The sequence below is a fragment of the Maylandia zebra genome, linkage group LG7, assembly GCF_041146795.1.
Source record: "Maylandia zebra isolate NMK-2024a linkage group LG7, Mzebra_GT3a, whole genome shotgun sequence".
Classification (NCBI taxonomy): Eukaryota; Metazoa; Chordata; class Actinopteri; order Cichliformes; family Cichlidae; genus Maylandia; species Maylandia zebra.
This window is the reverse complement of record NC_135173.1, coordinates 24,955,717-24,983,384: the sequence shown is the minus strand read 5'-3', so window position 1 is coordinate 24,983,384 and position 27,668 is coordinate 24,955,717. Positions and strand designations below refer to the sequence as shown.

Sequence of the window (27,668 nt, the reverse complement as noted above, 5' to 3'; positions counted from 1 at the left end):
TGCGCCTCAAAATTCAGGCCATGTGCCAGCAGTTTTCAGCAGGTTTCAGATGCAGGATTACTTTGCAGCACCATCTACCACTGAGGTAGTTCCTATTCCTGGGCTTCCCGTTGCCTTTGTATCCTGCGTAGGATAGTGTGAGCAGATAGAGACAGAGCAGCGGAATGAATGGGCGGCAGAGGCAGCAGCGAGGTGGACTAGAGAGATTAACTGGGAAATTGACACTGACAAATCTCATACATTAAGGCTTCCTGGGAGGCAGGTATCGGTTGAATAGGCGGCAGGTACCATATCCCATAAATGGCACTGGGTTTCTTTAATGCTCGGCTCACAGCATGTAAAAAAGCTGAACCACCCTGTTGTCGACAGCAGAAAAGATAAGAAAGCCAGGTGTGCTCAGAGACATTTCATTTGACTAATGTGTTTACTGCTAGAATAATGAATAGAGTGAAGAAGATGAGAGTAATTAATTTGAGCTGTGCTAGCTAAATAACAAAGCAAATATGGGTAAAACTGTTTCATATCCCTTTGGAAATGATTTTTTTTCTCACTTTCTTGCCTGTTTTAATGAGATAAAGCCAGGCTTCTTTGATAAGGAGTCCTTTTTACTGTTGTTAGTAGCATAGTAGCCTTTTGATCTGTTCTAAGGGTATTTGTTCACTGTTTCATGATGAAAAGGATATAACCATCAACACAATTTACATTTTACACCCTAAACAATTAACTCCATTTTGGAAAAACAGAAATATGTATTGCTGTTTTCAAAATATGAAATGTAAGATTTGACCTTAATAGGTCATCATTGTCCTACTCACACGCTGTAATCCTTTTAGAAAATGTTGCTATTCTGTATGTTTCTTTCCTTCGTAAGAGTAAAGAGTCTCGATACTAAACATAAGAAAACCACTTTGGCCTCTGCAGCCACAGTACTTGATGTTGACTGAGTGTTATTCCCAGCGACTTAACCCCGCTCAAGAGGTTCATGGTGTCTTCCTTCTATCTTTATTTATTTTGGACAGTGAAGTTGTTTTCCCGAAAAAGGACTGGTGCCCTTGCTGTTGCCTAGCAACTGCGTGAGTCCACGGACTTAGCATCTTGCAGGATCTTTCTAAATACCTTGAAAGTCTCCTCTTTAGGCGTGAGAAGAAAGTTTGAGTATTCATTATTGTGCATGACTAATGAAGTACCATTTACAATAATGAAAAAAAATTAGGCCAGTTGATAGTCGCATTATTCAAAGCTCACCACAGGTTTAAACGTGTGATTTCCCTTCTCAATAAAAATTGCTGTGAATTAATTTGTTTAAGGCTGCCAGAGTACATGTGGATGTGTGAAGTTTTTTAAAGTGCAAGTCATTTAAAATGCTCCTTGCTGTATTAATAGAAAATAGACGTCTTGTTTTCTAAGACCCATTACTATTATACAGACATATTGTACAGCACTGTCTTGGTAGCAGCAGCATTGCATTGGCATTTTTTCTACTCAGATAGTGAATTCATCAGACTTTTTACTGTTAGCTGTTAAATATTCATGGAGCTGTTGTGTTGTTAAAATAAGCCTCATTAGCACTTCCAGCCTCTTTTCAAGTTCCGCCTTTCTCTTGTCACTCTCAAAAGAGCAACACAAACATGTTATTCATCTCTCACAATCTCTGCACCCAAACTGGGTTAAAACATAACACCAAGCCTTTGTGTTGAAATCAGACTTGCTGTAATACTGTCTCATCATATTTTCATTCTGTTATTTTATAAGAATATTGACTGAATACAGGGTGGATTCTTAAATTAATGTCACCATATGGTCTTAAGAGGATATGTGTGTAGTCCTACTATAATATAGCCATTTAACCTGAGTACACTGAGAATAGGATTTAACCCACTACAGTACTGGGATGCTATAGCAGGTTGTAGCCCCCTGTATCCTACCAATGCTAAGCATAGTAATGCAAAAAAAAATATTGGACAGACATTAAGATTCCTTGGACTGCACTGTTTTAATCCACCGTTTGTTTTTGCACTCATCAAAATGACTGAAAAGAAATTCTGACATAAGCCCAAAAAAAATATTTGCTTCAAATTCAAACAGTTTAGTTAAATATTATTTTAATAATTGATTTCAGTACTTTGGGTCTGTACTCCACCATCAGTCCTAGCTATAGTAGTTTTATTTCTTTTTTATCACCCCAAAAATCACTATATGATGAATAACCCGTTTTAGGAAAAATCATACATAAGAGATGATGGAGTTTTATTCTAGCAGAGTTACATCACTTTTAAAATGCCAAGAGGTCAAAATTACCCCCTTGGTAGTTTTAGTTTTCAGCCACTGTAGATGTCCAGATGGATTCCTCTAATGCAACCTTATGTTTATGTTTTTAGTTGACATTAGTTATAAAAGTTTAATATTACGTGTAATTTTGGAATTGTGTAGTTTTGCACCTGTGGCTTTGATATCATTGTTTAGCAGTGTGTGAATCTGAAGCCTGTTATTGAGTGTACAATTAGAGAGAGACGGCAATAAGTATGTGGGTAATGACTATCCATTACTTTTTAAATGTTTTACTAATCCATCTGTTGGATACTGTGCAAACTCTACAGCTCCACATTTGTTTCATTAAGGACAGATTTGGTATATTACACAGTTACACATGCACTTGTCTCTTTAATAGTTGTTTCTGCTGGAGAGGGGCTCACCTCACTTAGAGGCTTGGTGCACCCATAGGCAACCTATTAACATCCACTTTATCCGCCCTTCCATATTTCATGAACTAGTTCATCAAACTTTAATGCAGTTCTGCTTCTCTCTCTTTTTTTTTAATGGAAAGCCTTGTCTGAATTGAAAGCCTCACCTATAAGTCGTTTGCTGGAATCTTTACCACAGCTCAAAGGAAATTATATATATACTCTTTTGAAGCAAGGTTACTTTTCACCTGTTCCTGTGCACGCTGTCAATGGGCTATCTAAAAAATTGGGAATGGATGGATTATGGCTTGTGAAAGAACATGTTTAGAGATGTGAAATGATTTCACAAAGCCAAAAACCAGCTGAAAGAAACTGATGGGCCAAGCACCAGTGGTTTCTCACTCTCCATGGACATGGCATTCAAGCTGCTATGCCACACCAGAGTATGTCTGGGATAACGTGCTACTCTCAGATTGTTGGAGTCTTAATGAGCCTGTGGGACACATGATTAGCCTGTGCCCAGACCTGATATCCAGTAATCAGAGCCAAGCACCAGTAGATGAATAGAAAGAACTGGAGAAGATTGGAAAGGACAAAAGTAGGCCCAGTATAGATGTGTGTGCCCATAATATGTAGGAAACACTGTCGGTGTTTGAGCATTTTTTGTACTGAAGCAAAAATCCATTTGCCACTGAATTATTGTGTGTGTGTGTGTTTGGTGGGGGTGGTGGTGGTGTGTGTGTGTGTGTGTGTGTGTGTGTGTGTGCGCGCGCGCGTGTGGTGGTGGTGGGCTCCAAGACCGTTTCATTGTGAATGAAAATGATTTTAAAAGGGTGCACTGAATACGGCAATCACTATGAACAAACTGCATTTACAGCTTTACTGTATGCTACTGATGATTTCAGTTCGAATCCAGGTCAGTGTGCTGTATTTTGAAATGATTTTCCTGGTAGCAGAGCAAGGGCGGACATGTAGTCTGGAAGTCTAAGAGGTGTTGGGCTTAGTTTATGGTCCCTGCATTCTGGTTACCTTTGATTTTAAGCTTATACAAAAAGAAGAAAAAAAACATTGTCTTTGGTGTTCAGACTCAAACAAATGCTGTGTTACCAATTTTTTTATAAGCTTCATTTTGTCCATCCATCCATTCGCTTATCTTTTTCAGGGCCACTGGACCCTATCCCAGCTGTCATAGGGCGAGAGGCAGGGTATACTCTGGACAGGTCACCAGTCTAACACACAGAGACAGACAACCATTCACACCTTTGGGCAATTTGGATTAATCAATTAACTTATCCCCACAAACTGCATATCTTTGGATGGTGGGAGAAAGCCGGAATACTCAGAGGGAACCCACGCAAACACGGGGAGAACATGCAAACTCCACACAGAAAGGCCCTGGCCTGATGGTGGAATTGAACTCAGGACCTTCTTGCTGTGCGGCAACAGTGCTAACCACCGTGCCACCGTGCTGCCGTTCTGCTCCGTTTTGTTAATTGATATAATGTTTCAGTGCTTGCATTGTAGAACATAATCACTAAAAACCAAACCTTTTACTGGTTGCACTCATACAAACAAGAACTAGAATGCCTTTATTAGTAGTAATTATTAATTTAGTTTTTAAATGTTGTTTTGGTGCTAAGTAATATAACAGATTATTTGATAACTGATTATTTGATTTGTTTTCAGCGATAAAGTAATTGTCTGCACATACTCTATCAACTGTCACTTTAAAATAATATCTTTGGATTTGGACAAACCTGTATAAAAGACAATGCAGGTTGTATGTTAGTCCATTTGTCTCGTATATACTGCTTCCCCTGTCGATTATGGCCAGTTAGAGTCAGTTAGGCAAGTAAAGGCATGCTATAAGCGGATTAGCTGTAAACCAACTGGGACTGAAAAATATACGCCCACAATGAATAATTGAGAGTTTAATGAGATGAGGCAGAGCTAAAGAAGTGACCTAGTTGGTGGTTAAGTGAGTAGAGAAATGAAAAACTCAGTATGGCTACCTCTTTGTTATGCATAAATTAGAGAGCCATACCTCAGTCATATGTCTCAGTCAGTGTTTAGTTTACTGCTTAGTCTTTTTTCAAAGAGGGAGTTTACTAACATCTGATCAATATTGTAGACATAATTACAATAATTACAATTATTAAATCAAATATTTTCCTGTTTGGAATATCTTTTAAAGGGCACTCAGGGCACTCAGGATACCTGAGGACTCTTTTTCTGGCACATTATCAAGAGAAAACACAGGTAAGGCAAAATTGTCCTCAACTTATGCTATACGTTGTCTCCCCTACCCATTAGGTTACACATCAAGAAAGGGGACCGGAGGACCGGGGGGAACCAGCACCCCAGTCTGCCAATCCAGAGGTACCGCCCCTCATCTCCACTCAACATTGTAGAGGCATTGTAGAGGTGTGTCAACCAAGACAGCTCTACAACATCCAGAGCCTTCAGGAACTCAGGTGGACCTCATCCACCCCAGAGGCTCTGCAACCAAGGAGCTGTTTAACTGCCTTAGTGACCTTGCTCCTGGAGATAGGTGAGTCATCCCCTTCATCCCCAGACTCTGCTTCCTCCATGGAAGACGTGCCAGTGGGATTAAGGAGGTCCTCGAAGTATTCCTTCAGCCCGACAATTTTCTCAGTCAAAGTCAGCAGGTAGAGCACTTCTTTCTCCTCCTGAGTTGCCTGATGGTTTGCCAGAATCTCTTCAATGCTATCCAAAAGTCTTTTTCCATGGCCTCTCTGAACTCCTCCCACACTCAAGTTATTGCTTCAGCCACTGCCCGAGCCGCTTTCTGTATGGCCCATCGGTAGCTATGATATGATAAGCCTGATAGTTAGTCCCACAGGCTATCCAAGCCCGATAGGACTCCTTCAGCCTGGTCGCTCCCTTCACCTCTGGTGTCCACCATTTGGTTTGGAGGTTACCAGCACGACAGGCATCAACCACCTTGTGCAGCTCAGTACAGTGGCTTCGGCAATGGAGGTGCTGAACATGGTCCATTTGGTCTCAATGTCCCCACTCTCTCTTGGAATGCTGTTGAAGGTCCTCCAGAGCTCTGCTGGATATACAGTGGTCCCTCGTTTATCACTGTAGTTACGTTCTAAAACTAAGCCGCGATAGGTGAAATCCGTGAAGTAGCCAACTTTATTTTTAACAATTATTATAGATGTTTTAAAGCTGTAAACCAGACAGGCGTGAAAATTTTCACACTTTTCTGTCTTGTTTAAACACTCTCAAAATTCAAACTTTCGTAGAAAAATAAGTCCAGTATTATAGAATGAAGCCAAAGACACCCACAGGTTCCTTTGACGGTGGAAAACGTTTCATCGACATTGTTGTGTTTTTTGGGGAGAAAACTTGCAAACATACAGTACAGCACTTCAGAGTCACACTGCTAGCAATAGAAGATGTATGTAATTTTAACAAGCTGAATGCATTCTGTACTGTACAGGACCACAGCATGAGATTGACTGACAATGGTCTACAGCCAATCAGGACACAGAACACAATGCGCTGTAAAAAAAAAAAAAAAATCATGCAAAATTGCACAAAAAGAAAAAAATCCGCAAAACAGCGAGGCTGCAAAAGGTGAACCGCGTTATAGTGACTATGTCCATCTAACTGGCTATGGCGCTTCATGTATGTTATGTGCTGGATTCTCTCACGGGCAACTTTACACAGGCTGCAGCTGAGGTCTTGCCTGGTGTGGTAAATCCCATCCTCTATCGATCTTGTCCTGAGAGCTTGTTCCTGTGCTGCCATGGTTAGTGCATCTGTGCTGTCTTTCAGTCCAGCTTCGTCCAGCCACTGGTAGGATTTCTGCATATCTGACACTTTTTCTATGTGCCTGTCATACATACCGTGCAGGGGCCTGTTCTTTCATGATGGTTTTTCTCCTTCCTCCTCTTCTTTCTCATGTTTCTGCTGCCTGAGGTATTCTCTAATTGCATGGTTGGTTGTGGCCATCTTTCTGATGTACCAATGAATCTTTGTTGTCTCATCCTGGACAATGGTTCTGACACTCACCAGTCCACATCCTCCATATTTTCAGTTAGGGTACAGTCTCAGAGTGCTGGACTTGACTTGAAACCCTCCATGCATGGTCAGGAGCTTCCTTGTCTTGATGTCAGTAGCTTCTACCTCCGCTTTGGCCACCTTATTATTATTATTCCAGGGGGTTATCTGATTACCAACAGAGTGTAGGTGTTAACTGCCCAAATCTTGTTCTTTCCATTCACCTGACTCCTCAGGACACGCCTTTCCCTCTGCAGGTAATTGGCAGTTGCGGCTTTCCTAGAGGCCTCTTCATGATTCCCATTTGCCTGTGGGATTCCCAGGTACTTGTAGCTGTCCTCAACTACATTCTACAGCTAGTCTTGTCAATGATCTCACTGAGGGGGTTCGGGCCTATGTAGAACAGCAGTTGGGATGGAGTATCACCTATATAGCTCTCGCACTTCATGATGATTTGTCCAGTTGGCTTAAATTGTTCACTAGTGTTGTTCCCCACATCCCCATTAATTTACTGATGAAGGCTCTTCGTGTCCTGTTGATCTTTTACACTGCGAGGCATTCCAGGATCCATGTGTGGAGCACTGAGTCATAGGCTTTCTTGTAGTTAATCCAGTTGATGAACAGGTTGGTCAGTCTGGTCTTGCAGTCTCAGTCTACTGCTCTGTCTACTAGTCTGTTGTAGATAGAGCTCATGTATTGAGCCATGTGCCTGTCCGTCTTACCCACTATGATGTCTGACAGGAGCTTCTATGTGGTACTGAGGCAGGTTATTGGACGGTAGTTGGATGGGTCAATCCTGATGTCCTGCCTTCAGTTAGCCATTCCGGGTGTGCCTCATCTATTATCAGCTGGTTCATGTGTGCTGCCAGGTGCTCATGGAGTGCAGAGAGCTTCTCCGCCAGTAGGCATGAATCATGTCAGGGCCTGATGCTGTCCAATTCTTCATCCTGGAGACCCTTTCTTAGATGTCTGCCACTGTGATGGTTGCCCGTAATGCTGCATTCACGTCTTCTAGTAGACCTTCAGAGGATACTTCACATAGTCTCAGTAATGAGCTATGGAGGGTTCAGGTTTCCAGTTTTCCCATGATCTTATCTTTCCGGTCACCTGCTCTCGCACTCAACAATCCTTCTGTTGTACTTGAATCTTGGTACGTTTTTTTACACTTTCTCACCAGCATTGATAAAAGTTGCCTCCCATGCACCTTTTAACACCCCACTCTTTAGTAAACTGTCATTGTCACCCAGCCTGTTGGTATGTTTTTATTTTCCCAATATCCCTCTATAGGCTTTAACCATTTATATCATTTATAGGCAATATGCACAAGCACACAGACATTCACACAAAAGTGTCCAAAGGGAACTGAAGACAATAGCAGTTAAATGATCTGGATTCCTCCAGGACACAGTGGCATTCAATCACCGGAGACAGTCCAGCCCCAAGAAATGCACACAATAATAGCACATTATGGAGAGGAAAATGGAGAAATATACAGGGCTTCACAAACAACAGTTTGCTCTGATTCCATGATGCCCTCCGACTACCAGTATAACCCATTAATTATCATTGTGGACTCATAACATGGTTGATTAGTGCCTTAAATGGGCTCTGCAGCCATGGACCCACAGTTGTTTGTACAGTAAAATTATGAACACAATGAAAAGTGTGGCAATAGTGGTGATTGATGGTGTTCTTTTTCTTTGAGTCTGTTCATGAATCCATTAGTTTTCAAATGCGCTTAATGTAAAATTGAACTGGAGAATTCTTTGAAAAAAGGAAGAAAAAAAAGCTAATGCAACTTAGGAATAAAAAGGCCATAAAATATTGCAATGTACCATACTTAAAATAGTTTTTTCTCCATGCGGTGCATTGGGTCATTAAAATATAATATTAAATTTATACAGAACTCCAAACATGTAAATTTGATATTATCTACTTTGTTTCTTTTGAAACACTGTTACTTTGTCCATCTTCGTGTTTTATATTTCTAGATTTTCTAAATAAAGTTCTCTTAACAGACAAAGATGCTGTTTATTGATGAACAGGACTTCTGCTCCTGCTGGTCTTTCCATGCCACTGACCACCACCTTCTGAGCGCCTCCTTACGCCTCATTGCTTCCTTGTGGTCCATGGTGTGGTAACTGGCATGCCACTTCCTCTCATCCCCATATCTACCTGTGGGGTGATTGAAACAAGAGTGAGCTCTTGTCAGGGCCTCGGCCACCATGTAATTGAATTCTTCCTTGTTTCACAGAGTGCAACAAAGCATAGCACTGGATAGAGGGTAAATATACTCAGCACTTAGAGGCAAACCTAGATGACTGTTCAACAACAAACAGTACTACAAAAGGGTATTGCTTGGCATCATTTACAGACTTGGTGTTACCTTTAGAGTAAAACACTGACATAGGGCTGGTAGAGATAGTAGTATAGTAGTGATAAGTATAAATCAATAGTCAATATGAAAATAAAATAGCTTTTTCTGTCAAGCTTAAAATGTCATTTTTACTCCTAACTGAAGTTATACTTTATAGTTAATTTAGATTTTAAATATTTGTTTTCTGTTCTGTCAGAATTTGAACATGATAAGTGTGCTGTAGAACATTACAGAACAGTATTTTAAATAATAATATTAGGTATTAGTTATATATAATAAACAAAATCCTAATTCTGGCTGGTCTAAAATGTGAAGTCTTTCTTTGGTCAGTTTCAAATAAATAACCTAAATATGAATGCAAAATAAAATCACAAAAAGAATTATACTGTGGTAAATTGTTGGAAAACAAACCCCCCAAAAATTCATGAAATCTTTCTTTATATATCCTCATAAAAAATTCAAGAAGCTTTCAAATGTAAACAAAGCAGAATATTAACAAACCTGAAATAGTCACTCAGCTGTGCTCCGCTTATCCTCCCAGACAAAGAATAAATTAAATTAAAAAGAATAAATAAAAAGACAGCTATTCAGTGGACTGTGCACACCATGTGTAAGTTGTAAGGGCCATTAGAAGAGAAATGTTTGTAGAGTTGGTAACAACAATTAATTAATTTAATCAGCCCGCTTAAATCAGACATTTTTGCCTGTGCTTACTAGGATAATGTATTTTGCAATACAGTAGGCTGTTAGATTTGTGGTCTCACTATGTCTCTTTTTTAATACTCCTCTTAGTTTCTGAGCCATGTAAAATCATACTATGCAGCTTTGGGCAACAGAAAAAATAACCATTAGGTATTGAAAGTATTTATTATCAGTTACTGACTATAGAAACCCTAAAAATGTGATGATGTGATGACACTGAGTTGAATATATAAATGAGTAAGTCTACAATCATTTGTCTTCTAATTAAGCTGTATTTTAGATGTACAGTAGATCTACAGTATGTATATGTAAAGGTTTAGTTAACATTCTGCAACAGCTAAGGTCGTACTCACAAGCAAAGTGACCTTCAAAGTCCAGTTTGTTTGTCTACTATGATCTCTGTGTGTCATGCCCAGGCACAGCAAAGCAAACTGTCCCCGGTCGGGTAGGTAAGCCCCGGAGAGCTTCAGTTGCACTAGAGCACATAGATCATATAGTGTGATCGCTACTCCACAAATTCCTAGACAACAGCTTCCTCTGTGAAAACTGATGAGTTTGGTAAATAACAAATCTATAGTACCTATGAGAGGATGGAGCCGCAAAGTGCACAAAATCATGAACTTGATTTTGCTCAGCATGAGGCCTTTTCAAGTGTGTATACACGAAGAGAGAGACGGAAAGTGCAAGAGCGGCATGCATACTTGGCCTGGAAGAAGTAGAAGTAGCGCGATCTTAAAATTTTCCCATTTCAGTTGTTAATGGCTGTGTGAGGCTTACAGGCAAGTGGCAAGAATAGACAATGGTACAAACAAATTGAACAAAGCAACTGTGCCTAGTGCGAGCACAATTACAATGCGGTCTAGTCTTATCTTTGCCTAGTGGGAAAGTATGTATCCTTTGTATGTTTTTGTAAAAAATAAAAAAAGGTTAGATGGAAGCACAACTCCAATTTTCAGAAGGGAAAATGGTACTATATTGTCAGGCCTGCTTCAAGGCATTGCATATGTCATTCCACCCAGGCAGGAGGCTTGAAGCAGGCTTGAAACAGTCATTGGCCTGTTTGCTGTTGGCTAATCTAAAGAGATGGATTCTCAGTGTGGGTCTCACTCTGGCTACTGTGCTTAATGGATCTGACTCCCCAGGACATCGTTTCAATCTAAAGGTCACCGTGGTCTTAACTCTAACTGAGCACCTCAAAATCCAGACTAATTTGCTTCTGAACCATATTTCCCACTATACTTGAGAGGGTTCTGTTACAACTTTTGAAGTATTTCTGAGAACATTACTATGATCACCAGTGTGTGAATGTGAGAGTGAATGAATAGTGGAATTGTAAAGTGCTTTGAGGGCCCTGAAAAGCGCTATATAAATGCAATCCAGTATTATTATTATTATTATTATTATTATTATTATTATTGTTATTATTATCTTCAATATATGAGCGGCAATACCTTAAAAGCATTTAGAAACAATATCTTTATTAGAATGATAAGTCAGGACATCTTATACTTTTGGTTCATTTCCAGTTGTTAAGTCCCCTTAACAACTCTGACCTGTCACTAAAGTACAGCTGATTTCAGTACTTGGTCCTTACATTACAAAAACAGAAATGAATAATTTAATTAACAAATCAGGTAGCACTGCCTGAAGGTTGTCAGTAAGACACAGTCCAGTCTGGTAAGTTCAGTGTTAATAAGAACAAATTATTAAAAAAATAAATGAAAGTTATATAACAGAAACAGTCGCTGTTCGAATTATTGACCACTGATTTGTCAAATCAGCATACTATGTGCAAATTGTTAAGTCAGACTGCTGCCAGACTTTGTCACTTGTATCAGAATTATGGCATGAGGTGTAAATTGCCTTTATCTAGTATAAAAAGGATGAATTATGCAGAGACAGTGGCTTAATGAGCAATAAACAGAAGAAGAAAGAGAAATGATTGTCTTCTCCACTTGCTTATTATTTTAATCCTACTTCACTGAGGAATTCAGAGAGCAGTTACTTTGTGGTCAAAACTTATGTGAATATGATTCATTACATTTTTTTCTTAGAATGCAGATGAACAAGAAACTTTATAGGGGAGTCTTTTCTTTTCAAAAAGGCCAAAAATAAACAATGCTAACTTGGTTGGTTGCTTTGAAACTCGACTGTACTGTACAGTTGGGTTTTCCTCCTGTCAGTATGTTGGTGCACCGCGCTTCTTTTAGAAGTCTCCCACTGCTTGGTAATAGAACTCAGCTGCTTTCTGCCATGTTTTGGTTTCATGCCACCTCTAAGGTGACATGTGGCTTATAAGGCCTCAAATAAAGGTCTAACAGAGTCCACTTGCCTACTCTAATTTATCTAAGGGATTTCTTGTGCTGCATATATTTTGTTCCTTGAGCAGTCAAGCATTAAATTGCTTTCCATTGGGAACAGCTCGTATGCCAGGGTCGCCAAAGCTGTGGCTGGTTTCCAATGAGATGGTTTGGCAGCAAAGCCAACACTGTAATTAGGGTCACCCGGCTCTGGAGCTGCTGCAGGGGTAAAGGGTCTTCATGGTTGCATAGTGCATTTGAAAGTCACTACTAAGCTGGAGGATGATAACACGTAACTTCCTAGATCATAAATCAACAGAACACTAATGTGGTATATTATCCAAACTTTTTTTCTATTAAGGAAAAAAACTATATATGCATTCAGAGAACTTTTCAGGAAATAATTATTTATTATCTCAGATAGTTATGTAGGCAAATTCTTTGAATTGCTACTATATAACAATAAAATGAAAGGAGGAAGACTAAGGTAGATTTGACAGATCGAGGTAAGGTGTGAATATTGAATGTGCCATATATAAGTAGTAGCCAGCTTTGTTGCATTTTGCCAGAAGCGGACTTCAGCAGCCACTATCATTTGAGCTGTCAATAAAGCTTCCTGCCTGTAGAGTGTACCTCCCCAAATGTAGCCTGTGGTGCTTTTTCATAAGAAGGCAACACAGCATGTGACCATCTGCAAAGCTCTTCAGTGTGTCCAGTGGGATAAAATAGAAGTCACTGTCATTCTTAGGCAATAGAAAGTGCAGGTGCTTCTGCAAAACGTGTAGAGAAGAAACATTTGAAGAGGAGCTGCTCATAAGAATTTTTAGTGTCTTGACTTTGTTGTAACTTGTGATTTCTATGTGAAATTGGATAAGCAGAAGAAAATGGATGACGTGGATGGATCTTAACCATAAGTGTTAAAGAGACTGTTTCTTGAAATATGTCTTTTTTAAAGGTACAGTGTGTAAAATCTCACAACTAGATGGCAGTAGATTGCAAATTGCAAGCAACTGAATTCTGTTTTCTTATTCCTCCCAATTTAATTGTATAATCCGAGCTATGGTGGGCAATGTAGGACAAACAACTATGCCATTAATCTGTCATGAGTGTAGGACGAGTGTCCACATCTATTTACTCTGGAAGAAGATGTAAAACTTCATGAAAGAATCCCAAAACACGTCTAAATGAGTCACTGAGGTGAATTATTGAATTTTCCTGTCAGTAAGCGCTGCTGTGTTAGTGAAACTTTCTTTGAAGTGGATACAATGAAATCAAACTGTTTACCATTACCATTGTCAGTGTTGTCAGAGACGGTAGGGTCTAAGTAAGTTCTGCACAACAGAACTGAAGAAACTGGAAAGGACTCTAAACTGTGAAAGCTTAACTAAATGGACTGAGAAACTGTTGAAACAGCTTTACTGCTGAATTGTAGTGTTGAATTAATGTGTTCTGTTTCAATAAAACAAGATACAACAAGATCAAAGATCTTAGCTTTCTCTTGTAGAATTAGTGGTTAAATATACATTGTTACACAATTTGACTTGATTTGAAAGCTTGGAAATGTAACTCAGTCACCAAAGAATTTTTGTAATTGGACAGTTAAATATCCGAGTTAGAATGCAAGTCACGTTGCATTATGATTTATTAAATATATTTTAGCTTAAACAAATCCTGAAAAGCAAAAATGAATTTTGCTAGTTGGCAAACAAATTTGTAGGGAGCGCTACAGCCAGCAACACCTGCACACCCCTCTAAAGCAGATAAAAGACCACCTTCCTCAGCTCTGCTGTGATTGTTCTAAGGAATTCAGCTTATTAAAAAATAAATATTTATCACCTTTCAGAAAACCCACAACACTGCACACCAAGCATATTTTAAAAACTAGCTTGCGTTCTCTACCCGCTCTTGTTGAATTATTAATCCATTCATTTTGAATGGTACCAGCCAGTGTTTAAAGTTGTGATTAATTGCGGTTACAATATTTTGACAAAAGCATTCTCACATATTATCTTACCATAAATACATATAGTGGTGTTCGACAGTAAACAGATGCTCATATAAACGACACCATCCCAAGTGGCTGGCTTAAATTAAGCAGCATCAGAGGAGCAGCAATTTATTATGCTTTTATGCTCAGATATCTACACACCCACACAACATATGTCTGTTAATACACAGTGACAGTAATGGTGGCTTTAGCTGTCCGGGCAAATCGATGAACATAAGAGATTACTTTGCATTATTGTCAATTTATAATGCTAGAAATTACATTACCAGAGTCATTTTGACCGTGCCCTGTGACAACAATGGCAAAGAGGTCATTTCCTGAGGAAGTGGCATTTTCATTGGATTTTCTAATTATCTAATTATAAAAAAGATTAGATTAGAAGTATTTAAGATAATGTTGCAGAAGGTTTATTAGTTTTGCAAATTTTATATATTATTAATTAAATACCATTATTTATTACATCATAAAGTTAAATATAAATTTGAATTCACTAATAAATAGGTACATCACAACACAATTGCTAAAACAGCCAAAATATGTAGTAGAAGAAAATATTATGGAAAAGTTGAAAAATGAATTTTAGATGATGTGTCATTTTGGTTGCACTAAAATAAAGAGGGTATAAAACAAAGATCACTCACTGTGAAATAGATTAAAGAGGTGACATGCCTATGCTTTATAAACATCCTCACAGTTGGCTGAAGCAAAATAAGAAACAAATAATAAGTTAATTATTGCAATGAAGGTTTTTCAAAAACTCATCTTTGCCACACCTCCATCTCTCTCATCATCTATCCCCACTGCTCCACCTCAGGTCTGCTCCTCTGACCGACTCGGCTGCTCTCCTTTGGTTTCTCTGTTTATTTGCTTGGATTAGTAGTCCAGACTCTGAACTCTCTGCTCAGTTTGGCTAAGGTTGTTCTGATGCTCTACACAGCCTGCAACTCTCCCTGGGATGTGTTCAGATAAAAATTATCTGTCAAGACTGTCTGGAGGAGCAGCACTCTCTAAAAAAAAACTTCTTACATTTCTCACCATGTTCCACCGCCTGTCAAATATATTTAAAAAAAGAGCTGTCAAACTTGTGTTAGTCCTCCCCTCTACTAGGACTGGTCACATTAAGGTTCAGCACTTCAGAAGTGAGATACTTTATTAAGATATGTTATTTATTTCCTCCATATTTAATGAGGAGCCACCCTGGGAAGCAGATGGTATGTTAGCTGTAATAAACCAGAGTTGACTTAAGTGGTTTTGTGAGGAATTGAGCTGTTAAGCTTTGCTATTTCACACCCCACATTGTTGAAGGGTCAAAAGGTGTGCAGTGTGTGGGTGTGTATTCACTCAAAGAGTGTGTGTTCATTCACCAGGCACAAATAGATTACTTTTATAACTCTGGACAGGTTCTCATTGCCCCCAGTGAAGCATCATATATTGATGCAGAGAGAACAAAAATTACTGTAAGCTCTGACCCCGTTGTTCACAGAGCCAGCATTAAAGTTGCTGAGTAAGGGTTTCACAGTTCAGCTGTGTTTTATTGTTACGCTCAGCAGAAGTGATGCGAGTGTACACACATGCACAAACTCAGACGGAGATTCACCGAGAGCACACGATCACACGAGTGTCCTCTGAGATTTCTGTGAAGTTCTGGAAATGAAGGAAGTTACAGGTGTTTTGGTCATCAGAAAATAAAACACGATTCTTTATTCTCACAGTGAGAGAACTAACAGATGAATCTTGCTAATCTATGGCTTAGTCCAAAAAATATTTTAAAAAATACATGAAACAGATGGTCTTTTATAGGTGCATCAGGATGAAAATATGATGGCTGCCAATTCTTAAAAACTACATCTGGCAATGAGCATTTTCCCCTAAAGTTACCTATGTGATTGGTGATTTCTTTAAGTGCTTAGCCCACAGATGGTGGGTTGTAGCTTTCTGTGATGTCTGAGTATATTTCACGTCTTCAGTTCACTCTGAAGACTCTGAGAGAGGCTGGAAACTGGCGGCAGCTGTCTGAGCCTGAATATTCCCATCGTCTCTGGCTAATGTCGATAATTAAGGAGTAAATACATTTTAGGAAGTCCCTGGTGTGTAGTAGCTTCTACTTTCAACCTCGACCTGTCGCAGGGCACCTTGAAGGTAAATCCGAGCAGGTTTTGGGGACGTTGGAAAGTGAAGAGTGGGTTGAAATGATTCCTCGTCTCAACTAGGTACTTTCACAAAGTGAGACAAAGGATGTGTGTGGAAAAAAATATCCACTTAGTGCTGCATATTAAATAGAGGCCTGATGAGTAAAACATGAATGTTTAAGCTTATTTCTACTGATACAATCCAGCAATTACGGCCCCAGGGTTGCAGATAGAGCTGGGCGATAGAACGATAACGATATGTATTGCGAAATAACTTTTTCTCGATAGAAAAATTTAACTATTGCGATAGGCCTCACCGCTCTTGTCCTCTTAAATAAAAAAGAACAGCCAATCCAAATTAAGTAGCGCAGAGCCGAACCAATCACAGCCGCAGCGTCACGTCACGTGACTTGTTACGTACAGCACAAGTGCCAAGCCGCACATGTGTATTTGTTTGGGAAGCAGCCAGCCGCCGTGCCGCCCGGGTGTGCCGACTAGAGAAAAATCAACCGAGAGTGTGACCGAAGGTTACCGAAGAGAAAACAGTTGATGGTTCCAATGCCGGAGAGATTGTCGAACGGAAGAGCCATAGACGTTCCGTAGTGTGAAAGTATTTCGGCTATTTCAAGTCTGACAAAAAACAGAGTAGCGCGCACTGTAAATTGTGCCGAAATCAAGTCTGGAAATACAATAAAGCGGTGCATGCTCAATCTCTGACTGGAAGCGCTAATTCGTCATTCGGCTTTTGTCAGACTAAAGTAACTGTTAAAACTGTTTGAAAAGCTAAGCTATACAACAAGGAGAGATTGAGAATTTCCTTTTAGTTCTCAGTTTATTTGATATTGACAAAAGTTAGTCAGTTTTGTCTGTTCTTCTGTAAAACAAACTAAGATTTATTTTTAGAATTAATATTTTGTTTCTAAGTGGAATTGACAATTTAGTCTGTTTCGTTTGTTCTATTTTGAAACTGAAACGCTTTAGCGGCTGCCTTTTGTGTAGTTCAACAGGGTAGATGTACTTAAGGAACAGGAGACTTTTTCAGATAAATAAAGGCAAATATTGCAAACTTATTATGGGAAATAAATATTTAAATCAAAACAAGCTGATTATTTCACATTTTACTTGTGAGCAACGGCACATTTAAATCTTACAAATATAGTTATTTGGCTTATCGTGATAGATATCGTTATCGCCTGAAATGAAAAAAAAACAACATATCATGATATGAAAAAATCTTATATCGCCCAGGTCTAGTTGCAGACTGCCGGGGCTGACCGTGTGTACTTATTTTCAGACAAATACCATTGTTAAAGGGACAGAGAAGAGATCTTAACAACTTAAAGGAACCTCCCACGAGATGGACTGGGAAAGAGAAGGAGGGCTGATGGGATGGAAAACAGGGGATCACCACAGTGTGCTATTGAGAAGAATGAATGAATAAATTGGAAGCGATGGCATTCCTGGCGATCTTCAAGGCAATGAGACATTATTGATTTCGAAGGAGAAAACGCATTCTTAATGTGTCCAGGGATCCAGGCCTTCTTTTTCATTCTGCTTGTTGTCCTTGCTCTTTTTCTACAGCTTTGTATTCCCAAAAAAAATGTCTGAGGAGTGAAAGCAAGATGTAAAATCCTAATGTAGCTCATGACGTGTCAGTCTAGCTGCTGGAACACAGAGCACTCGTCTCAATTGACAGTGAAGGTACTGTATACTGCACCACAGCCATCTGTTCCCTTTTGATACAATGCAGTGAATCAGCACTTGAGTTTTTTGAACGGGTGCATCCTAAAAGCCTTTTATCTGCAAGGATGGAGGCAGGGAATGGCTGTGAAGACGGTAATTTGTGTTGATATTAAGAGGAAGGGAACAATAAATTGTGCTATTGCTACTGCACCCACTTTCCTAAAAAATATTGTGAGGCAAACAAGCTTTTTGTTTTGATTTTTAACTCTCAACAACATGATGGTCCATTGGTATATGGTTATCACCCACCCACTTTTTTCTGCTTACCCTTATCAGGGTTGCAGGGGGGCTGAAGCCAATCCCAACTGTCATAGGAGAAAGAAAGAGTACACCCTGGAGAGGTTTCCAGTCTATCGCATGGCTAACACAGGGAGACAGGCAACCATTCGCACTCACATTAACACCTGTGGCCAATTCACCTCTTTGGACTGTGGGAGGAAGCCAGAGTACCCGGAGAGAACCAACACAAACACGGGGAACACATGCAAACTTCACACAGAAAGGCCCTGGCCAGATGTTGGAGTCAAACTAAGGACCTTCTTGCTGTGAGGCAACAGTGCTAACCATGCCACTGTGCTGCCCCCCACCAGTATATGCTTACCTCCAGCAAAATAGTATTTTTAGTATTTTTTTCAACAAAATGCTTCTTGTGAATAAATGAATGAATGAATGAATGAATGAATATATGATTCTGACATTATCTGCCACAGTGTGTACATTTTACCATTTTATGACGCCCTGCCTTGGGTCTGAGTGTTAGCTGTACTTTTCCTTCTGGGCGCCGCTCCAGGGTAAAAGATTCTAATGTGAGGTGGTAAGCCATAGATTAAAGATCATATCAAACCCAGCAAATAGACAAAGTGTCTCAAGTATGATGGCACAGTCAGGAAACGCAGACAAAGTTTGAGGTGATATGGAGTACAGCCTTGTATTTGTCATATAGCGCAACAATAGCCAGTGTATAGCAATCAAGGAGATGGTGTGCTGTGCGGGATGGACTCAGAAAATGTTTACGTTCAAGGACACAGAGTTATGTAGGCGTGTAAAGCCTCTGTTTGAGGCTGTAATATTGTCCCGTTTTTCTGCCTCACACTTTTTATATGTAAAGATACAAAAGAAGAATGGGGTCTTTGTTGCGGGACCTTTAAGCCGACTGCGGAGATATGGACATTTGTGTAAGTGGAACAGCTGGCATCTCAGACTGCCATTGCTGTTGTGTAAGGTGTTATGCCCCCTATATTCCACATCATATGAAAAATCGCCCACTGGAGAGGAATTACACTGGCTTGGTGTGGGTTAGTCTGGACAAGCTAAGGCCTCATGAAGAGCTCATCTGAATGCCGTTATGCCAAAACCTCTGTATAAAAAGGGATTAAGTAAGTTTATGGTGTATCAAAACATCATTTAGTACACAGTGGTGAGTGGAGTCTGTATAAGGGGCTTTGAAGTAATATTAGAACAGTATGTGTAGCTGTTGCTGTTCTGAGAGTCTATTGTGCAAGTGGTGTGATATGCCCATGTAGAAAGGACGGCACTGCAACGCTGGACTTGCCCTTACTCTGGGCTCCCTCTTTATTCTGGCAACTGGTACAAAGAAAACAGCACACAGTCTTCATTAACAATCTGCAAAGCAACTGCAACATTCAGTTCACCAGCTTGGGAGTTTTTTTCCTTTTTCCTTTTCCAAACATAACACTTAACAAATGACTAAGATATATTTATACAACACAACATCAACAAAATCTTTCTTTTAAAAGTTCTAGCTGAAACCAAACTTGTGATCGTATAGTAGCAATATTATTTATTTATTTTTCTCCTTTTTCCTAACCAACAACAACAATAACATATAAAAACAGCTTTTCTATTATAAAACAATCATCATTGTTCATCATTTTTTTTCCTATACAACAGCATCAATTAAAACTTATACTTAACAGTGCCTACCTGGTACAAAGAAAACAGCACACAGTCTTCATTAACAATCTGCAAAGCAACTGCAACATTCAGTTCTGTTAAAAAGAATTAGAACAATCACAATCTCATAGAGAAGCATTAGAGCTGAGTGCAAGTCAAAAAGCACCCGACTAGCTAACGAGTATTAGCTTAGCATGCTAACTAAAAATGCTACTCGTGAATAAAGTTACTACCCATGCATCAAAATGCCTGTAACTTTCGGGATACATGCTAGTACTGCTTACAATCAAAATACATGTTGACAATTACCACTATGAGGGTGTTTTCATTAATACAATTACAAAATTGACAACAGTATCGCTCACTAGCACCTACCACCAGCTTGGGAGTTTTTTTCCTTTGCTGAGGCATGCGCTGTGCAGCAATTTGGAACCTTAACAGTTGCAGTTGCTGTGTTTGTCCACCAGGTGGCTCCAACTATTCACAAAGCACATCAATTTTGAGGAAATTCATTAAGCTATTTTCTAACTCTGTTACATATGTACCTAAAAGGCAGGGAAATGTTTAGTACTTCAAGCTATATTAGATTTGGAGACAATGCTGTAAAGAAAATCCAGAATCGTTAGCTACATGGTACGGTATTGCTGTTGGACAGTCTGATGTGTTTAATGTTTTGTTTTCTAAAGGAAGCTGATTTTATGATGTTGACTGAGGTCTTTATGTCAGTCAAGGTGGCCCACTTGGAACTGGCACATAGGGGAAACTTGACATTGGTAGTGGCACTTGGACTCAAACAAAGAGCACTTGATGAGTACTTAGCCTAGAGGGGCACTTGGGCCACTTTGATTCCCATCTGATGTGACATAAATAGATAAAAAGAAATCTTGGTCAGTTCAGTCCAACAGTGCATTAAGTAGCTGTACTATAACAATTTTGATGTCATCATGGAAGAAATTCCTTTTCATGTATTTTGGAAGGTGGGTAAATTCATTTCCCTTGAATAGCTGTATATCCAAGAATCGCTTAGCAAAGAGAAGATTAAGTGCACACATTAATCCAGCAGTCAGAGCAATCTTGTAATCCACTCAGTATGCTAATTGCCTGTTCTTTCTCCAGCAAAGGGGTTTACAGGCCATTAAATGGCACTGAGCAGTTGACAAAGGATAGCCAGCATGCTCCCCCACCCACTTTCCCTCTTTCTCTATTTCTCACTTGGACAGGCTGTTGCACACCCACACAACGCTCCTCTAAAGAAATATGCAGAATCTAAAAAGTCTGCCACTGTGTGATTCCAAAGCACTTATTTATTTTACACCGTTAACGTAGAAATACCAAGCCAGGTTTCTGTTGATTCTGACAATGACAAAAGTGGATGTCTTGGTTGCTGCTGAAACTTTTTATCTTCCTGACTTTGAGGAGTTGTCGTTGGGCAATCTTCACCAGCATGCCAACGTTTTTGTTTGTTTTTTGTTTGTAATATTTGTCCATATCTGACAGTTGGACAAGTAAATAATGAAAGATAGTTGCTATTGTCTCCATCACAGCGCACATGCCTCTCTTTCTCTCCCCACAAGGGGATCATGCCAAGGTAAAGTGCAATTCGTAGCGCACTACTGCCTGTGTAGTCCCTCAAGTGGCCTTGGCAGCCTTAACATGATGGATGTTGTTCCAGATTGGGTTTCTCGCTACACTGATAAAACAGCCTTGTCAAAACACATTCACTACCAATGTAAGCATATAAAGATAGCTGCAGATAATTAGAAGATTTGTGCTTTGCGTCATTTCTAGTGCCAACTGCCAAGGAACAGGGCTGTGACGGATGACTCAAAAAAGAGAATTCGGCTTGAAGCCTGACTGCAAATGTTGCTAGTAATGACCAGAGTGTGTTTTTCAGATGCAGCTAATGAGCACGGCCATTAGACATAAATGACATTTTAAAAACCTGGGGAGTAAGGAAATGAAGAAATACTTGACTGCCTGTAGGCAACAAATATGGCAAGAGCATCTGGAGGATGCAGTGCTCTGTTCACATAGATGACCTCCATCCAGAATGTTGATGCTGTCAGTCATTGTACTGCTAGTAACTGTGAAGATGAGCGCTTGTTACAGTGAAATTCTTTAAGCCGTGTTCCTGTCAGTATGTGCATGGCCTCTCAGAGATATGTGAAAGTGACACTTATCCTTACATGACTGCAGAAAACATGGACTGCCCAACGGCAGCCCCAAAGTGAAGCCAAAATGTCGCCCCCTGGTGTTTGGGTGCAGTATAGGTCGTAAACCCGCTATCTCCATGCTAGTGGATGAGACTTGGATCAACTTAAAAGAAAAGAAGGTTTCCCAAAGATGCTTTCTGCCATTGTTAATTGTGCTCATCATGCTGATTTGGGTTAACTGGGTCACTTTTTCTGATTTGATTTTAATTGTTAACATTATGCTGTGAAATGTCATGATGACAGCTTTGATTAGCAGTTGCAGTTACGGAGAAACTTGCATATCCCTGTTCAGGAATTGCAGATAGAGTAGGGCCACTGAAAGGAGGTCCAGTGTTTACTTTCCATAACCACCACTGTGGGCTTCAAACTGACAGACTGAGGTATTCCGCACTAAACCGGACAAATCAATATAAGGGATTTAAGGGATCGTCACAGTTTTTCATTAGGTAAATGTGTGATATCTAGCCTAATCAGTAATTAACATTATTGGCTAGTTAGCTAAGATGACCAGTCAGCTATTGGGAGGAAGCTGATGTTTGGAAGCTAATCTGTCTACATTAATGAATTTACCTTGACTAAAGAATGGTAAATGGCCTGTATTTATATAGCGCTTTACTAGTCCCTAAGGACCCCAAAGCGCTTTACATATCCAGTCATCCACCCATTCACACACTGGTGATGGCAAGCTACATTATAGCCACAGCCACCCTGGGGCGCACTGACAGAGGCGAGGCTGCCGGACACTGGCGCCACCGGGCCCTCTGACCACCACCAGTAGGCAACGGGTGAAGTGTCTTGCCCAAGGACACAACGACCGAGACTGTCCAAGCCGGGGCTCGAACCGGCAACCTTCCGATTACAAGGCGAACGCCCAACTCTTGAGCCACGATCGCCCCAAAGAAATCTCTGATGTGCTTAAATGTTAATTAAAAGTCAGTGATGTAGTTTAGATATTAACGTTGTATATCTGACTACAATATACTGAAGGATGTTCAGACCTGTAGCAGGCAGCCAAAGATGAGGCACTGCATTGATTTATATGTGAAGCAGAGAAAAATCTGCAGGCCTACACAGTCACTGGCTTACGCTACTGTTACTGTATTTTTATTAGTAGTATTACACTGCAAGAGCAACAGGCTGGACTTTTTTTCAGCTGCTGTCCAGAAGAATATTATTACATATCTAAAAACAGCTGTGTGAGCATGTCAGTAGAACTGCAGACTGAAAAAAAGGAAGCGCAGAGCTACAGAACCTGAAGTCTGTGAGATGTTCTGCAGTTTGTGATGGTTTTCTCTTTCTGATTGTAGGAGCTCCTCTCAGATTCAGACCTGAGTACCACCCAGTGACAAGAGACAAAAGTACTAAATACATTTATTTGTTGTAATATTGGTGTAAATTTGCAGTAACTCCATAGTTAATTGATTTAAAAAAATAGTACATATACTAAGCTAACATATTATGTACTGTGGGTGAAACTGGCAATACATAAAATGATATGTAGATTTTTTTTTTGACAGCATAAACAAATAAATAAATAAAACAAGAGGTAAAAAGTATAGGGTAAAAAAATTCTTCATGTGTATGTGCCAAAAAGCTTTAATATGAAATTATTTCACACTGTGTTTTGCTAATAGTGTGTTATTTACCATAAAGTAATTAAGAAGCATTCATGCCAAAGTAACCAGGGAGTATAATAGATATTTTAAATCTACTATTTTCTGCAGGAGGGAACAACATAATTTGGCAAAACTCCAGAGCCTCTGTGATGATGTAACAATGTTCAGTACTTCTAGCATTACACAAATGAAAGGTTGCTACCACACTGTTCATAATGCGATTTGTCCTTCTTCTCAACTGAGCCTACGCTGGGGCTCTAAAAAAGAAGATTTTACTTTGAGTCCTGCTTGGTACCTGCAATGAGTTTCAGTTCTCCTGATTTTTCTGACACGATATCTGCCTCACTGGGTCAACAGATCATTTAGTACAGGAAGTCTATGATGGAAAAAAAAGGGAGGGCATTTCTGCAAACCTCTCAATCCAGGAATCCATGCTCGGTTTGGTGCCGATGGTCTACCTCACTCATTTTTCCCCCCAGGGTGTAGCTGTTAATAATAATCTGGACTCTGGGTCCTGTTGTTAACCCTTGTATGGTGTTCGGGTCTGTGAGACCTGTTTTCAGTTTTTTTCAAAAGAAAAATTAAACAATTAATTATTTTTTCAACCTGAAATTCATTGGCTTTGGCTTATTTTCTGTATAGAACATAAATCCGAACTAATTTTCAATGACCTCATACTGTACCTTCCCCCACGCATTTACATTACATACAAGGTGTTCGGGTCCACTGGACCCAGGTCTAATAAAAGTGAAGGTCCTGTGTTCCCACACTCTGTCTTCCTCCTTTCTGGTGCTGCTGATAGTGTTTTCTTCTCCTCCTGCTCCGCACAAAGTTGCAACATTGTTGAAAATTCAACTATCAACACCGTCTGCTCTTACATTCCCGCACATTTTACCCTCTTTCTTTAGGGATCCAAATTTTATTTTCTCATACCCTGTCCCACCTGCAAATTAGGGGCATAATACTATAAATAAGACTTTGCCAGTGTGGTTCTTTATCACAACTGATCAAGATGGCAAAAGATTATCTGCTGCGAGGGCCATCCAATTGATTTTTGGAAGAGAGAGGTGCTTCGGATGATGATGTTGACAAAGAGGTTTCAGAATATTTCACATTTCTGAAAATTCAGAGTCTGACAGTGACTTTGAAGAAGAGGATGAGGTTGAGCACCATTTAGTAACAAAACGAAGACGAGTACCGCATCTGCAGCCAGCTCCAGGACCAGAACAAGCCCACCAGACAGCAAGTGAAGAAATATGGATGTCAATAACTGGTGAAATTGAATGGTCTTCTTGCCCAAGAAATGAGCCACCCTGCAGAGCGGCTACTGTGATAAGCCAGGGCCAACACGGCTGACAGTTACTCATGTGCAGGACATCAAGTCTTCATTTGAGCTTTTCATCCCAGATTCCATCCAGAAAATGATTCTGGATTGCAGTAATCTAGAAGGAAGATGTGTTTTTGGAGAGAGGTGGAAGGAGATGGACCAAATCCATCTAAGAATCCCAAAGGCCTACTTTGGGGTTCTTATCCTCGCAGGAGTTTTCAGGTCCAAAGGGGAATCCACAGAATCCCTGTGGGATGCAGAAACCGGCAAGAAACTTTCCGTGCATCAATGTCTCTGGAAAACTTCCACAAAATTTCCAGGATTATCCATTTTGATAACCGAGACGACAGACCAGCTCGACGGCAGAGAGACAAGCTTGCTGCCATCAGGACAGTGTTGGATAAGTGTGTGCACCACCTCCCCCTGTTTTACAACTCTGGGCCTAATGTCACCATTGATGAGCAGCTGATCCCATTTAGTTGTGAAACATATTGCTTCACGTGTAAATGTGTTGTCTTTCCACTCACTCCACTTGATTATAACTGATTTATTTTTTTAATAACATTTTATAAAAAAAAAAAAACGAGAAGCACATTAATTCATAAATGTGATCTAACAAAGGTAAAGGGAAAAACCATGTTTGCTGTTCATATGGCTTGTAATTGGGATGAAGTAAACATCTCTTGAGTGATTTAACATATAATTGTTTGATAGTGTTAATTTGAAAAGCCAAAACTCTAGCGGGTCCACCAGACCCAAGAACACTGGTTGAGTAACAAAAATATGAACACCACACAAGGGTTAAATGGAAAGAACAAATTACACTTCTTTGCAGGGCCGTTGCTAGCCATTTGGGTGCCCTAAGCACAAATGCTTTATGGTGCCCCCCCCCCCCCCCCCCCCCCCCCGCCACTGAAAAAAAAACAAAAAAACATTAACACTTTTGAATTTCTCAGTGGAATTTGTTTAATTAAATAACAACAAACATGACAGTTAAACAAATAAATAAGGTTAAAGGAGGTTAAAAATACTGTTACAAATAAATACTGAAACAAAAATTGAACATTGGAACAAGAACAAAGAGCCTGGCAATAATGTGTAATTTTTTTTATAAAAAAATAATATATATAATATAATAGTATTATTATTAATATATTTACAAATAGTTTCACAATAGAATTTAAATAAGAAACTTAAATAAGAAAAATAAGAATTTGAACACAAAAGCCACATTCCTTAAGTAACTATGTTAAACATTTTTGCAATTCGTTGTCAGAGTATGCCCTAGACTCTAGGGCATACTCTGACAACCAGAAAATGCAGGCGTGGTGTGCCTCTCTAGGGCCTAGAGAGGCACACGCCTGCATTTTCTGGTTGCAAAATCAGCTATAAGGTCATCATATGATAGCTTCTGAGCCACGTCACCATTGATGCTGATAACAGCCAGACCACTTAAACGTTCCTGCCCCATTGATGAACGCAGGTACGTTTTAATGAGTTTGAGCTTTGAAAAGCTTCGCTCAGCAGAGGCAACTGTGACAGGCAGGGTCAGTGCAATACGCAGAGCAATCCACAGATTGGGATATACCTCTTGAAGCTGATTGTCATGTAAAAATGACAGCATTTCCAAAGCAGACGTCTGTGGTGGCAGCTGAGGAAGGTTGATGATTTCCTGCATCATCTCAGGTCCATCAATGTCAGCTACTCCCTTATCTGTCAGTGTCTTCTGTACTTCAGTGCAGTGTTTTTTTAAATCCTCCTTGGACATCCCATTCACTTTGCTGAAATCAAGCAGCACTCCATATTTCTCCTTCACTTGATTCATGGTCTCAAACCTCTCCTGTAGGGAGATTAAAGCAGAGTCCACAACACAATTGAAAAATGTGACCTCAAGCTTTTTAAGGGCATCATGGAGGGGCTCATCAACAGCTTCATATGCAAACTGCCTTTTTGTGCTCCTGAGCCTTTTCTCCTTCAACTGTGGTTCTATGTTCAGGGCCTCACAGAGTTCTTTGGCAGCTGACACAGCCTCATCAAACCCAGACTGTCTGTATTTAGAGAGGTTACTTTTGGCAGTGTCAATGAGCCTGACAGCAACATCGAGCTGCATGGAGCTGGACTGTAGTAACTTGTTCACCTGGTTTGTGATTGTAAGAAGTTCACACCACACGATGGAGCAAATCAAAAATCGAAATGAGGCTACTTCCTCAGCAAGCACTTGAGCCTCCACCTTTGCGACTGCATCACTTACAGCTTCTCTGGCCTCCAGGAGAGCATCCCTCACTTCTTTTGTCTGACTCCGGACAGCAGTTACACTTTGAAGCCTGCTTTCCCATCTAACGTCACTCCAAGATTTAAGTGTCAATTTCACATGTTTTGTTAAAATGGCCCATCGCTGGGTGGCACTGGAAAAGAAATTGAACAACTTCTGCAAATACCCAAAGTAGCCAGTTGCATCTGGAGAGGACTTGGCAGCATCAGCTATGACCAGATTCATCGTGTGAGCTCCACAAGGCACAAACAATGCTCTCGGGTTTAATTGTAGCAGTCTGGCCTGAACACCTTGCTTCTTCCCCTTCATGTTGGCCCCATTGTCATAGGCCTGTCCTCGACAGTTTTCAAATGG

The 27,668-nt window shown here is 40.0% G+C and overlaps 1 protein-coding gene across 3 annotated transcripts in view; it reads left to right on the top strand.

Moving 5' to 3' along the window:
* Window positions 1-27,668, top strand: part of mgat4c (mgat4 family member C) — a 147,908-nt gene that overhangs the window by 20,372 nt on the left and 99,868 nt on the right. The window contains exon 2 of one of the 3 annotated variants that reach the window (XM_014409092.3): window positions 4,995-5,232. The exons of 1 other annotated variant lie outside the window; for it this stretch is intronic. The gene's annotated coding sequence lies outside the window, so the exon portion shown is untranslated. Of the gene's footprint in view, window positions 1-4,994; window positions 5,351-27,668 lie in introns of those variants that run through there. One more of the 3 variants, XM_076886127.1, reaches the window with a different exon arrangement.